This window comes from Apodemus sylvaticus, chromosome 20 (assembly GCF_947179515.1).
Source record: "Apodemus sylvaticus chromosome 20, mApoSyl1.1, whole genome shotgun sequence".
In the NCBI taxonomy this organism is placed as follows: Eukaryota; Metazoa; Chordata; class Mammalia; order Rodentia; family Muridae; genus Apodemus; species Apodemus sylvaticus.
Window position 1 is genome coordinate 58,694,463 of NC_067491.1, and position 13,073 is coordinate 58,707,535.

The 13,073-nt window shown below is 37.6% G+C and overlaps 1 pseudogene; it reads left to right on the top strand.

Annotated features, from left to right (window-relative positions):
• Positions 1-2,601: 2,601 nt before the first annotated feature.
• The window catches only part of LOC127671116 (vomeronasal type-2 receptor 116-like), a 42,467-nt pseudogene continuing 31,995 nt past the window's right edge, over positions 2,602-13,073 (top strand).

Genomic DNA, 13,073 nt, shown 5'->3' on the forward strand with positions numbered 1-13,073 from the left:
TTTACACTCCAAATTTTGACCCTATCCCAAGTTCCCCTCCCAGAGTCTTCAAGCCACATCCCCTCCAGTTTTATTCTAAGAGATTATTCCCCACACACCCTACCCACAACCAACACCTCACCCTGGTCATCACCCTTCCTTGAGGTCAAGTCACTGCAGATCTTGGCACATCACTCCCACTGACCGCAGACAAGGCCTCTGACATTTAAGCACTAAGCAAGATGGACCAGTTGATGTTCTCCTTGGTTGGTGGCTTAGTCACTGGAAGCTCCCAGGGATTTTTGACACTGTTGGCCTTCATATTGGGATGCAATCAATCCCCTGCAGCTTCTTCAATCCTTCCCCTAACTCTTCCATAGGAGGCCCTGATCTCAGTTCATTGGTAGTCTCTAAGTATCTGCATCTGCCTCAGTCAGCTGCTGGTAGAGTCTCTCAGAGGACAGCCATGCTAGGTTTCAATCTGCAAGTACAACATAGAATCAGTAATAGTGTCAAGGTTGGATACGTGTGCATGGGTCTGATCCCAGATTCGGCTGGTTCCTGAATGGCCTTTCCCTTAGTCTTTGCTCCAGCTTTGTCCCTGCATTTCTTTAAGACAGGAACGATTCTGTGTCAATTTTTTGAATGCTGATTGGTGACCCATTTCCTCCTCTGAAGGCCCTGTCTAACTACAGGAAGTGGTCTCCTCAGGTTTGATTGCCCCACTGTTGGTCCTTGTTAGCTAAGATCACCCATATTGACACCTATGAGCCTTTCACCTCCCAGGTCTATAGGATTTTCTAGAGAAACACCTTGATCCCTGAAACCCCCAGCAACTGCACATCTCTATTCCTTCTTCTGACCCTCTGGGCTTCTCTTTTGTCTCTCCCTATACCTGATCCTGCCCCATTTTCCACACCCCACTCCTATTAAACAAATAAAAATAAAACCTTGGGTCTAGCACTGGGGTTATTTGAGCATTTAAGTGTTCATGCTGCTGTTGTAGAGAACCTGATGAAGAGCCTCTAGAATATATTTAAGTAAACTCAAAGACATCTTAAACTATAGATCAGAGGATCATGATCCTCTGTCCATAAGACATTCCTGAAGTTATGCATGCATGAGCACACATGCACACATACATACTTACAAATAAAGTATTATTTACAATTAGCCATAGATGCTTATCATGGAACAAATAAAAATGTATGATTTATGTAGTAACCATGTGTATTCCTGGAAAATGAGACAAATAACTAATAGTTTCTGCTTAGCACATTGCCTCTTTAGAACAGATACATTGTAACTATTCACTACACACATGGTATTGGTGCACTCATGATGGCAATGGAGTTGACTCTAAAATTCAACAGGTATGTTCTTATGTCACAGTCAGAATTAAAGAAAATGTGGAGAGAAAACACAGTAATATGCTCATATTAACAAAACTTCCATTACTATATTACCTGTGTTCCTTTCTTGTATTACAGGTGCAGGAGACAACATAATTTATCAAAATTCATTGAAGAAAGTCATTGCCTATACATTCTTTTAGTTATTATGTTGTACATCCTTCATGGCAATCAAAGTAACAGGAAAATGCAAGCATGTCTACCCTACAGAACAATGTGTTTATTCTGCCTTAAAATTGTTTTATTGATTGAAATTAGTCCCTGCTTATGATACATTTGTTGAGTAACTCCATGAAAGAAACATAGAGACCCCCTCAGCATATGATATGTTCTTTGGAGAAATGGGGGGAATTTCTCTAATACCCTCATGTCCAAAAAAAGGGGGGAATGAGTGGTTAAGAGTGGAATGAAATATATATATATTCAGTGTTCTAGAATGGATAAAGATCGAATTATTAACCTGATTTCTACCTTGAAATTAAGTTATGCATCTGAAGTAATAACTTCACCTTGGTAGTAGGTTACACAAGAATGTGACACAAATGTGACACAAAGGGCATGCAGGAGAAAACTTGCCAAGTATTGGTATGTAGACATGCATGTATGAAAGATAGAATTGTCTCAGAACCCTAGGAACCATAGGGGAGTAAAAAGTGAACTTAAGTCCAATACTATTAAGTTTTGTGGAGCATGGTGCACCTTTAATTAAGTTCATCAGTTCTTGGTATGAGTCTGTAATGTGTATTTATATTTTTCCAACGATGATTTCCTTTGATGTGATATGTGGGCATTATCTTGAAGGGCTCTCGAATAAATTCTTTCTTGGTAAACATTTTAGGCCATAAACACAGAGGCAGAAAGCAACACTGGGGTGTTTCAGTCTTGGAATAATTATTGTTATTCCTAGTGGAAATGAAAGTATATCCTTGATGCTGTAACCTGTTTGTCACTGAGTGAGGTGACTCATATGAATATCCTGAAGGATAAAGTGCCATAGAACTCTCACAGGGTGAATGGAAGGATCCTTGCACATATCTCTGGCTGATTAGAGTGAAATATTCTGTCATCATGTCAACAAAAACAGTGCAAACACACTCACACACTCACAGGCACGGACATGCAAACACATATGAGCACTGAATATATATATGTAAGACCCCATAGGTTGTACCATCCCACGACTTAGATCTTGGCAGAAACATCTCTTAATATGCTCCTCCCTTGGCTTTTTATCTTCTGGTTTTTACAGATGCGAACACCCATCTGGATCATTGCAGCCCCTTCCGGCCTAACAGAATCAGAACATGTACTGCACCACGATGGGTCTGTGGTCATTGGTGGATTTTTTCCTCTCTTAAGTGACTCTGCTTCAAGTTTAAAAATAGATTGGAAAACATTACCTTTGGGCACATCTAATGATTTATGGTAAGTGATTTGTATCAACTCATTTTTAAATATTCATTTGTCCTACTTTAAGTGTGGATTTGAACCTTATTCCAAAAATTTCATCTCATGAGGTTTCCTTCATATATTCCCTTCCAAGATCCTCTGTTTAATTTTCTTTCCTTGGTGACTCCTTATGTCCTCTCAAGTGAGAAGAGAAATATGTCATTACAGAGTTTTGTGTTTCATATTTGGTCATTGCAGTTTGATCACCTTTCACCATGCTGTCTGTAATTCCTCAGACTGTGAAGACATATCATGCCAGTCATGTCCTACAAGGGATATTGGCAGTAGCCTGACACAACAATTCAGAGAATTGGGGAGTTTCATTTGTGATTGTATTAGAGCAGGTAATACCATTGAAATCTGTGACATTGTAATACCTCCTCAGGTTCTAGAGTGATCAGTGTTGCTTGTGTCAGCTGACACAGATTTGAATGCAGTGATGGCAGAATTAGAAATTTATCTCTTTACTTTTATTTTCTATCCTTAACATTTTGCAGAGTATTGAAAGCTAATATTTTTTAATTCATATGATTTCAGATTTTTATCCATTACAACCTATTTAATTTATAAATTTCCACTATGCAATACTTGATTTCATGAATTTATTCATACAGTAATATTCTGAGATTTTGTCACCGAAGGCCCTTTCCTAGACAGTTTAAAATCTGCAGGAACAGCAGATCTAGACAAAGTTTGCTTCAACTTCCTTGGTAATCTCAGACATAAATAGCAATGTACAATAATTTTTCAAGGAAATAAAGTGTATATAGTAGCATGCTTAAATTTCTATCAGGGTATATATAAACTAAAGAGCTGAAATAGAGAAACAAAGTACACACTCAACTCTGAATTCAACCTGGGGAAGGAAAACTGTGCAATGAATGTCCTGCTTCTGGTTAGTTGCTGGAAAATTGCTGAATGTCTAAGTGGATTTAGTCTAAGTAGAAACATTGCTAAAACTTTGCTAGCAAATTGGTATGGTGATAAATTGTTAGGTCAAGGCAGTGTAGAAGGGAAATGATTCAGAAATAAAACATCATTAGGTGAAGAAGACATCTTTTCATATTTTGAAATAAATTTTAATATTAAAGATGATCAGAGTAATCCAAAAGTTCACAACTAGCTGAAATATTTCATGTGGCTCTCTAAATGACCCAGGTATATATCTTTTTTAACTTTGCAAGAACCATGGATGCACTTGATAAATCTTTTACACTGTTGTGCAGTTACACCACGTCAGAAAACACTTTGCACTATGCCCCATGTCTATCCAGAGAGTGTAGTTGGAGCAATCTCACTGCAAAAGCACATTTGCTAGAACAGCTCATCAAATACTAACAAGTGGAAAATGACTTGTCAGATGATTTAACAATATATGAAATAAGACAACAGAATTTAGGAAGTGATTTCTTTTTTCATGTATGATAAATATATTTATATATAAAAGTATAAATATATTAAATATATTTATATTCGCCTTATTTAATTTAATTTAAAAATATCTACTTTTCTACAAGAAAGGGTATCTGAATATAAAGTATTCATATAAAGTAAATATAGAGTAAGATCTTTTAAATTTCATTCATGCTTCTGATTAAATCTTTTATAATAGATTGATGCGGTGCACAGTCATTTTGAAAAAAGGATCTTTCTGATATTCTTCCTTTTCCGTTTCTATGTGCACAAGTGCAAGTGTCATGGTCACAATGAACACAATGATCATGTGCTTTAGAGTGGCTAGAATTATGAACCTTAACACTGGAGTTTCAATTTACGCGTGTGTAATTGAACTCATTTTCTGATTTTTTATTATTAATCCATTTTGCAATAGTTTAATGGAAGGTATTTTTTTAATCAAAAAATATTTTGGAATCATAAACAGCAGGCAAGCATGAAAACCCCAAGCTGAAGTGTTTCCCAATAAAATGAAGTCTGCATGTTTGATCCATTTTACATACTGGTGTTTATAAAACTATAACTTTTTTCAGCAAAAATATTGCTAGTGATGCCTTCAGTTACAAGGATATTTGGTGGATATCAAACCACCCAGAACATCCTAATCATTTAACCGTAGAATTTTTGATGTAAGGTGATTTAAATTAACAAAATAACATGACAGTAGTACTATGGAAGTGAAAGTATATGGTAATAAACAAAAGAACAAGTTATTTTTTTTCATTTTTTATTTTATTTTATTTTATTTTACTTGGATTTTTGGAGACAGGATTTCTCTGTATAACCCTGGCTGTCCTGCACCTCACTCAGTAGACCAGGCTGGTGTCGAACTCAGAAATCCGCCTGCGTCTGCCTCCCAGAGTGCTGGGATTACATGTGTGTGCAACCACCGCCTGGCAAAGAACAAGTGCTTTATACACACATGACACTAATATTTGTTACATTGTGAATATTCTTGCATTGTCCCTTAAGCCCTATTTCTTACTTGCTCTCTCCAAACCTGTACCTCAGAGCTAATCCACTTGTCAGTGAGAACATGCCATGTTCATCTTCCTGGGTCTAGGTAAGCTTGCTCCGGAGAAATTTTTCTAGTTCCAAATTCCATGATGCCCTATTAAAGAGTTGTGTACTATGGCAGTATGTAAACTTAACACATTTTTGTCTATTCTTTGACTGAGGGATATCTAGATTGCTTCTGGTTTCTGGCTGTTATGCAGTAAGTTGCAAAGAACATGGTTGAGCAAATGTCCTTGGGCACAACTGTAGAATATTTTGATGTAAACTCAGCAGTGGTATGGCTGGCTATTGAGTTGCTGATGGACAAGGTCACTGTAGAAGTTTGCCATGAATGTAGGAGCAAGCAGACCCTTTCCTTGAGGTCCTCACCAGCGTCAACTGTCACTTTTGTTTCTGATCTTAGCCAAGCAGACATGTGTAAGATGAAATCACGGAATCATTTTGATTTACATTTTTCTGTTGAATTTTGAACATTTATTTAAATGTTTCCCAGACACTTAAGATTTTTCTGTTGAAAATTCTGTTTAGATAAGTACTGCATTTTAATTGAAATATTTGATTTGTTGTTTTCTAGTCTCTTGAGTACTCTAAATATTTTGGATAAAAGCTATCTGCAAGAAGTGGAATTGGTGAAAATCTTTCTGCATTCTGAAGACTGCTGTTTTGAACAACTGGTCTTTCCATGGCCTTACCAAATCTTTTTTATTATCATTTTATTAGCTGTGATAATGTACAGTAACTGCATGATTGTTGTTCTGTTCAGAAAGTCTTTCCTCTTCAATGCGTGCAACGGTTTGCCCTAATTTCTCTAGGATTAGATTCAGTATTTCTGGTCTAATGTTAATATCTTTGATCTATTTGGAATTTAGGTTTGTGCAAAAAGCTAGATGTGCATCTAATTGCATTCTATAATCATTGGCATCTAGTGAGACCACAACAATTCATGGAAAATACTTTCTTATTTACAATTGTATAATTTTTGGATTTTTATCTGAGATCAAGTGTCCATAGGTGTATGGATTCCAATAAGGGTTTTTTGTTTAATTCTATTAATACACCTGTTTGTTTTAAGCTAAAACAATGATGGTTTTATTACTATTGCTCTGTAGCACAGTTTGAAATCAGGGAAAGTAATACCTTGGGATTTTCTTTATTGTACATAATTGTTTTATCTACAGTGGGATTTTATTTCTACGTATGAAGTTACATATTCTTTTAAGTTTTGAAAAGTATTCTGTTGTAATTTTGATAATGATTAAGTTGAAACAGGAGATTTCTTTTTATTGGAAGGCCATTTTCATTATGTTGATCCTACTATTACATCAGCTCTTGAGATCTTTCTGTCTTCTGACATCTTCAATTTATTTTCAATGACTGAACATTTTTATTATACATGTTTTTTAACTTGCTTGGTGTTTGCTACCACAAGATTTTTTTATATAATTTGGGGCTGTTGTAAAGGGTGGTTCAGTAGCAATTTCGTCCTTGGTCTTTTTATTGATTCCATATAGGATGGTTATTGATAATTTTTAGTTAGTTTAGTATATGCGACTTTGGACTCACTTATTTATATTATCATATCATCTGTGAATAGTGGTATTTTGATAGCTTCCTTTTCAATTTGAATTCCCATAAACTGCTTTTCTGTTTTATTGTTCAATCTACAACTTCAAGTACTATATTAAATAGTTCTGGAGATAGTGGACAGCTTTGTCTTGTTCCTGATGTTTGAAGAATTGCTTTCTTGGATTTAGGCTTGGTATAAACTGGCTTTCTTAAGTGTATGTCCCTTATACCACAGATCAGTAGAAAACTATTTATCTTTAAAGGTTTCTCCAGATTTTCAAATGCTGTTTCAGCATTTAATGACATGATCATGCACTTTTTTTCAGGTTTTTCATACTGTGGATTACATTGAAAGATTTGTATATATTTAACCATTGCCTCATCTCAGAGATGAAACCCGGTTGATCATAGTAGATGATGTTGTCAATGCCCTTTCAGTTCTTTGCAAGTCCTTTATTCAGTAGTTTCACCTACTTTCAGTAGAAATTTTTCTACAACAGGCTTTCTTATACTCTGTGGTGTTTGGTCATTAGGGTGTCAGTGGCATCATAAAAGGAATTGGGCAATGTTCCTTTTGAATATATTTCTAGGAAGATTAGCATTAGTCTTTCTTTGAGACTCTTGTTGAATTCTCCTCTAAAACCATCTGACCTTCAGTTTTTGTTTTTGTTGTTGCTTTGCTTTAATTGAATGATTTTACTGACTTCTTCTATATCCTTTGGGGCTACAGGTCAATTTATACTGCTTATCTGATTTTCATTTAACTGTGGTAAGTAGTATTTATGAAGAAAACTGTCCCTTTCTTTTACCAATTGTTTGGAAGAAGGGTCTTTAAAGGAGGAACTAATGATTATTTGAATTTCTTTGTTATCTTTGGTTGTTTGCCTCTTTTTCTTTCTGAATTTGTTAATTTGGGTACAGCTTTCGTGTCTTTTAGGCAGTTTGGATAAACAATTTTTCATCTTGTTTTGTTTTAGAGAATCAACTCTTGTTTAACTGATTGTTTTGTTCTTTCTGTTTCAGTTTTAATAATTTCAGCCATGTGTTTGACTATTTCCTACCATGCACTTATCTTGCATGTGTTTGCTTCTTTTTATTGTAGAATATTCTGGTGTGCTATTAAGTTGAATGTAGAAGATCTCTCCAATTACTTTATGAAAGTACATACTGCTTTAACATTTCCTCTTAGCACAACTTCATTGAGTCCCACAACTTTGAGTATGATCTGTATTCATTTTCATTGAATGGCAACGAAGTTTTGAATTTCTTCCTTTATTTATACCTTGATCCAGTAGTCATTCTGAAGAGATACCTTCAGTTTCCATGAGTTACTATGCTATTTGTTGTTCTGTCATTCATGATAGCTTACAAATGATGTCATTGTTGATAGCCTGTTAATTAGTATTTGCCTGATCAAATATAAAGGTTTATTTCAATGTTTTTTATGAGTTTAAACATACTTTGTGAATAAATATGTGGTCATTTTCTAAGAGTATTAGAGGAGGTGCTCAGAAGAAAGTATTTTCTTTTGTGTTTGGGTGAAATACTTTTTAGTTATCTGCTATGTCCATTTGGTTCATATTGTCTATTACATCTAAAATTTCTATGTTTAGTTTTTGTCTGGTATGTCCAGACTATTGGTGAGAGTGGAATATTGAAATCTTGCACTACAAGGGTTTGAAGGATGATGGGATTTGAGCTTTAGTAATGTTTCTTTTCAAATATTGGTGCCCTTGAATTTGAGGCATAGTTGTTGAGAATTGAAGTATAATATTGATAGATGTTTCCTTGGTAGGTATGAAGTCCACTTCCCCATCTCCTTTTGGCAATTTTAGCTGGAAGTCTATCTTGTTAAATGGTACCTTACTGATCTTCGTGGATATTGGTTGGGAAACTCCTTCCAGGCTTTTATTCTGAGATAATTTTTTTTTATCTTTGATGTTGAGGAGTTTTGTATTATAAAAATAACATAGTAACATCTTGATTTTGTAGTCATTTTATTTGGTTGTGTTGTTTTTCAGAGAATTATTTCCATTGTTAATGAGAGACAATGATTAATGATTATTAACCCTTGTTAGTTTATTTTAGGTATTGATGTTGGTGGTAGTGGTGGAGTGTATGTTTGCTTTGCTTCTTTTGTAATGTTGGTATGAGATTATTTATTGTCTAAATTTTCAGGGCTACATTTGACTTCCTTTAGTTTGAATTTTTCTACAAGTCCATTGTGTACTTTGTCTTTCTCATGGACTATCTCGTTTTCTTCATCTATTGTTAGTGAAGGTTTCACTGGGTAAAATACTATCCATGGATATCTGTGGTCTCTTGGAGTCTATATGAAATCTGCCTTGTCCCACATGGATTTTAGAGTCTCTCTTAAGAATTCTGATTTAGCCTGCACGGAAGCCACTTCAGAACTCTGCCTCCCACCAGTCAGGAGATGTTCATCCATCTTGGTTTCGGACTCCAGAGATCGGACAGACTGAGGTACACAAACATAATCTGAGGCCAACACTGCGGTGGTCTGAGCCCGACTGGCGTTGGCCTGCACCCAGGCCCTGGGCTGGTCGGGGGGCCATCGGGGTGCCAACCCAGCCTGGAGGTTTTTGCCCAGGCCTGCGCGCGCACCGCCATTTTGCCTGTAGGACGACAGAGAGCTCTGGCGGGCAGACCTGTAACAGGCATAGCCTGAGGCTAACAAAGCGGGGGTCTAGGCCCCAAAAGGCACAAGACTGACCCCAAGAACTGGGCGGCTTGGTGGGCCATCTGTGAGTCAACCCACCCAGGAGGTTGTTAGCACAGCAGACTCTCCTGGCGCTTTCAGGGAGCGCGGGCGCACACGCCCGCCATCCTAGTCACCTGGCGGACCCAATTAACAGTCATAGACCTAGGGGACCTTTGCTCGGACCTTGGCCTCCCAGGCTTTTGCCTGGACTCAGGGACTGGGCAGCCAGGCTAACCTTGTGTGCGCCAGCCCAGTTGGGGGATCGGCTGCCCAGTGGAGTGAGCGGAACACAGGGGAGGTCACAGCAGCATACACCGTCGGCACTCCCTGGGGGTGCACACGGGCTCCATCTGGTCCACAGACACAATCTGGGGAAAGGACTCAGGCGGAAGCCCTCAGCTCAACTCTCTCTGATTCCAGAGCCAGATCAGCCTGGGCGGCCGCACGACATCTCCAGGTCCTGCAAGAGGCTAGCTGGGCTTCCGGGCGGCCAGCTGGGAGAGGTCAGTGTGCTCCAGTGAATCCAGCCGGCCCCAGCGGGAGCCTTCGGGTGCCTGCTTTGGGATCTGAACAGCCTGGGCAGCAGCACCCTGTCTACAGGCAGTGCAGGGGGTAAGCTGTGCACCAGAGGCCAACGGGGAAGGGGCAGCTTGCACTGGTGAGTCCAGCACTGACACGACAAACTAACACTAGTGAGAACTAGATGGCAAAAGGCAAACGCAGGAACGTCACTAACAGAAATCAAGGCAATATGGTGGCATCTAAACCCAATTCTCCTCTACAAGCATGTCCTGGATACCCCATCACACCAGTAAAACAAGATTTGGATTTAAAATCACTGGTCATGATGCTGGTACAGGAACACAGGAAGGACATACTTAAAGAAATTCAGGAGAAAATGGATCAAAAGTTAGAAGCCCTTGCAAGGGATACACAAAAATCATTGAAAGAAATCCAGGAGAATACAAAAGCCAACAAGGAGGAAATGCAAAAAACACTTAAAGAAATACAGGAGAACTTTGGTCAACAGGCTGAGGTCATGAAAGAGGAAACACAAAAATCTCTTAAAGAAATACAGGAGAACTTTGGTCAACAGGCTGAGGTCATGAAAGAGGAAACACAAAAATCTCTTAAAGAATTACAGGAAAGCACAAACAAGCAAGTGAAGGAGCTAAGCAAAACCATCCAGGATCTAAAATCAGAAGTAGAAACAACTAAGAAAACTCAAAGGGAGACAACTTTGGAGATAGAAAACCTTGGGAAGAAATCAGGGGACAGAGATGCAAATATCAACAACAGAATACAAGAGATAGAAGAAATAATCTCAGATGCTGAAGATTCCATAGAAACCACGGACTCAACAGTTAAAGAAAATGCAAAATGCAAAAAGCTTGTAACCCAAAATATCCAGGAAATCCAGGACACAATGAGAAGACCAAACGTAAGGATTATAGGCATAGATGAGAGTGAAGATTTACAACTTAAAGGGCCAGCAAATATCTTCAATAAAATTATGGAAGAAAACTTCCCTAACCTAAAGAGAGAGATGCCCATGAATATACAAGAAGCCTACAGAACTCCAAACAGACTGGACCATAACAGAAATACTTCCTGTCACATAATAATCAAAACACCAAATGTTCTAAACAAAGAAAGAATACTAAAGGCAGTAGGAGATAAAGGCCAAGTAACATATAAAGGAAGACCTATCAGAATCACAGCAGACTTTTCACCTGAGACTATGAAGGCTAGAAGGTCCTGGGCAGATCTCATGCAGACTCTAAGAGAACACAAATGCCAACCAAAACTACTATATCCAGCAAAACTCTCAATAACCATAGATGGAGAAACTAAGATATTTCATGACAAAACCAAGTTTACACAATATCTAGCCACAAACCCAGCCCTAAAAAGGATAATAGGAGGACAACACCAATACAAGGAGGGAAACTTCACCCTGGAAAAAGCAAGATAGTAACCTTTCATCAAACCCAAAAAAGTTAAGCATTCAAATTTAAAACATAACGTCAAAAATGATAGGAAGTAACAATCACTATTCCTTAATATCTCTTAACATCAATGGACTTAATGCCCCAATAAAAAGACACAGACTAACTGACTGGATACGTAAACAGGACCCTACATTTTGCTGCTTACAGGAAACACACCTCAGGGTCGAAGACAATCACTATCTTAGAGAAAAAGGTTGGAAGACAATTTTACAAGCAAATGGTCTCAGGAAACAAGCTGGAGTGGCCATTTTAATATCAGATAAAATTGACTTTCAAACCAAAGTCATCAAAAGAGACCCTGAGGGACACTTCTTGCTGGTCAAAGGAAAAATACATAAAGAAGAACTGTCAATCCTGAACATCTATGCCCCAAATGCAAGGGCACCCTCTTTCGTAAAAGAAACTTTATTAAAACTAAAAGCACACATTGCACCTAACACAATAATTGTGGGTGACTTCAACAGTGCACTTTCCTCAATGGACAGATCAGGAAAACAGAAACTAAACAGGGACACAATGAAACTAATTGAAGCTTTGGACCAATTAGATTTAACAGATATATATAGAACATTCTATCCTAAAACAAAAGAATATACCTTTTTCTCAGCACCTCATGGTACCTTCTCCAAAATCGACCATATAATTGGTCACAAGACAGACCTCAACAAATATAAGAAGATCGAACTAATCCCATGCCTCCTATCTGATCACTATGGAGTAAAAGTGGTCTTCAATAGCAACAGAAACAACAGAAAACCCACATACACGTGGAAACTGAACAATACTCTACTCAATGATACCTTGGTCAAGGAAGAAATAAAGAAAGAAATTAAAGACTTTTTAGAACACAATGAAAATGAAAACACAACATACCCAAATCTATGGGACACAATGAAAGCAGTGCTAAGAGGAAAACTCATAGCCCTGAGTGCCTCCAAAGAGAAAATGGAGAGAGCATACATTACCAGCTTAATGACACCCCTGAAAGCCCTAGAACAAAAAGAAGCTATTTCGACCAGGAGGAGTAGAAGGCAGGAAATCATCAAACTCAGGGCCGAAATCAATCAAGTAGAAACAATGAGAAGCATACAAAAAATCAACAAAACCAGGAGCTGGTTCTTTGAGAAAATCAACAAGATAGATAAACCCTTAGCCAGACTGACCAAATGGCACCTTTATCATGAAGGGGTGTTTTATTTTCTCAAAAGTTTTTCAGGATCGAATGAGAAGATCATGTAGGGTTTTTTTTTTTTGTTTGACATTGTTTATATAATGGATTAAGTTGATGGATTTCCATGTATTGAAACATCTCTGCAACCCTGAGATGAAACACAATTGATGATGGTGACTAATCATTTTGATGTGTTTTGGATTCATTTTGCTAGAATTCTATTGAATATTTTTACAGCAATATTCATAAGGGAAATTGCTAACTGTTCTGAAGTTCTCTTTCTTTGTTGG